At 37.4% G+C, this 3093-nt stretch overlaps 1 pseudogene; it reads right to left on the reverse strand.

The window, feature by feature from the left end:
* Positions 1-1490: 1490 nt before the first annotated feature.
* On the reverse strand, positions 1491-2642 carry LOC138991421 (histone-lysine N-methyltransferase SETMAR-like; annotated as a pseudogene).
* Positions 2643-3093: the final 451 nt, after the last annotated feature.

Consider the following 3093-nt stretch of genomic DNA (forward strand, 5'->3'; position numbering starts at 1 on the left):
TTTAGCCTTCCTAATTTTAGATACTACCATGTGGGTTTGTGCTTAAACAGAGGCTTATTTGCTTCTTAGCACATACACCTTTCCTGGTAAAGAAACAGAACCAGTATGCCAAATCTGTGACATTGAATTCATTTCCATGGCAACAAAACAAGCTGCCCTAATTACAGTGAGGAAATACTATGATGAGACAAAAACAGAGTAACAAGGAAGAAAGTTCAATCTAGATACAAATCTTTCAATAAGACAACTAGAATAAATGGAGAAAAAAAACAGAAAACTCTTTCTTATTCTTCTTGCTTTCCCAGAACTATCTTTATGGTTTCTTGACATTTAAAAAAAAAAAAAAAAAACTGGTTCATTATAACTAATGAAATAACCAAGAGTAAGAGTCAAGTGACTCTATGAAATATAAAGAGAATGAAACATCTTTTATCATATACTGAACTTTCACAATCAACATATATCGTATGACCTCTTTAAAAAGATACAAGTCATCATATGTAACTACCTGCTGTTTCTGAATGTAAGGGAAGATGTTACCAATCAAAGGCTCCTCTTGCCAGAAAAAAATACAGTAATCTACACAGTATGGCAGATCACTTGGAGATCTGTGAGTCAGCCAGACCCAGTCAGGATGCTTTGCCCCATTACCTCAGTCTTGAACTCAGTACACTAAATCAACGCATATATTTTAAGGTATCTTGAGTTTTAGAAATTATATTTTATGTTTTGATTACTTAAACAGGCAAGTGAATATTTCCCACTTGGGTAGGGCTGCATTTACATTTCCTGGTTTATATCAGAGCTCCTGGCATTATAATAACAGATGTCAGTAAATGTACTTAGCCTTCAGTGCATTTTTACCAGAATTTCCTCAAATAACTGTACACATACGGAATTTGGCAACATATTTCCCTTTCCAATCTTCTTTCTACCCCTAGCATGCTGAACAGATCTAAAACATAAAAACCAAGTACTTCAAGCACACAGTTCCATTAATTCAGTGTTTATACTGTATATAAAGCTGGTAAACATTTTTCCCTTCACCCAACTAAATATCTGACATTTTGAGTGTCAGCCTCAACTTAGGATCAGCATATGGAGGTGTCTTTCCTTCATACTTCTTCAGTTCTAGGACAACCCCCTAAACTATAAAATCTATGTCCTAGTCAAAAGCACTCTCTAATGAAGCAGACAAATTCTGCTTAATACAGAACACTTTGAAACTCTGATGGGAGATGGGGAAGAATACTGAGGAGAGGGGATAACTTTTGCTTTCTACGACCATCTCTGTGCATACCAAATTGCTTCAGTCATGTCCGCCTCTTGGTGACCCTATGTACTACAGCCTCTGTACCAGGCTCCTCTGTCCATAAGATTCTCTAGCCAAGAATACTGAAGTGGGTTGCTGTGCCCTCTTCCAGGGGATCTTCCCGACTCAGGTTTCGAACCCACATCTCTTAAGTCTCCTGCATTGGCAGGAAGGTTCTTTACCAATAGTGCCACCTGGGAAGCCCACAATCATCTCTACCTCTCTCAATTCTCTTTCCTTTTTTGAAGTAAATATTAGGTTGGTGACAATGTAATTGCGCTTTCAAATCATTATAACTAGGTTCAAATACATCCTTATTCATCAAAATAGGAATCATTACGAACACACACTTTTGCCAACAAGAAATGTTTATTCTTATAGTGTAAAAATCTGTGTTTCTGGATTTGATGAACTCTCGTAAAGCATTTTCTGCATCCTCTTGGTTGTGGAAGAATTGTCCCTGCAAAAAGTTGTAAAGATGCTTGAAGAAGTGGTAGTTGGTTGGCAAGAGGTCAAACGAATGGATGAGGCAAAACTGTGTAGCCCAATTCATTCAACTTTAAAGTGCTGGTTATGAGACATGCAGTCAGCAGTGTCATGGAGAATTGAGCCCATTCTGTTGACCAACACCAGCTGTAGGCATTGTGGTTTTGGGTGCATCTCACAGATGTGCTGAGCATACTTCTCAGATATGATGGTTTAGCCAAAATTCAGAAAGCTGTAGTAGATAGGACAGCAGCAGACCACCAAACAGTGACCATGACCTTTTTTTGGTGCAAGTTTGGCTTTGGGAAGTGCTCTGGAGCTTCTTCTAAGCCCAACCACTGAACTGGTCATCACTGGTTGTCATATAAAATCCACTTTTTGTCACACATCACAATCTGATCAAGAAATGGTTCACTGTTGTTGCGCAGAATGAAAGAAGATGACACTTCAAAAACACAATCTTTTTGATTTTCAGTCAACTCATGAAGCATTCACTTATTGGGCTTTTTCACCTTTCCAGTTTGCTTCAAATACCAAATGACCGTAGAATGGTCGATACTGAGTTCTTCTGCAATTTCTTGTGTAGCTTTAAGAGCATCAGTTTCAATGATGGCTCTCAAATGGTCACTGCCAACTTTCGGTGGCTGGCCACTATGCTCCTCATCTTCAAGGCTCTTGTCTCTTCTGCAAAACTTGAACCACCACTGCATTGTGCATGTGTTAGCAGTTCCTGGGCCAAATGCATTGTTGATGTTGTGAGTTGTCTCTTCTGCTTTACAATCCATTTTGAACTGGAATAAGAAAATGGCTTGGGAATTTACTTTTTGTCTAACATCATTTCCATAGTCTAAAATAAATATAGAATAAACAACAACTAATAAGTTATCAGTAAAAAAAAATAAAGTGAGAAATGCACATTAAAATGATGTATAATATACCTACCTTTATTTAAGAATGTATTCCAATATTAAAAGGCAAACTTCAACAATGCAAAAACCACCAAACAATGACTTTTGCACCAACCTAATATCACATACAATGATATGCCCAGATCTCAAGTACAAAGTTCAATAAATTTTGAAAAATGGAACAAACACTCCAGTCAAAATATAAAACATGACCATCAACCCCAGAAAGTTTGCAAGGAACCATTCTAGTCAATCACCAGGCCCCCAACAGGCAAACACTGTTCTGATTTCTAACAGCATATATTCTGACCGTTCATGAACTTCATGTAAAGGCAAGCATACAGTATTTAGTCTTTTGTATTTTTGGCTTCTTCCTTTCAAAATAAT

This window comes from Bos mutus, chromosome 17 (genome assembly GCF_027580195.1).
Source record: "Bos mutus isolate GX-2022 chromosome 17, NWIPB_WYAK_1.1, whole genome shotgun sequence".
NCBI classification, from domain to species: Eukaryota; Metazoa; Chordata; class Mammalia; order Artiodactyla; family Bovidae; genus Bos; species Bos mutus.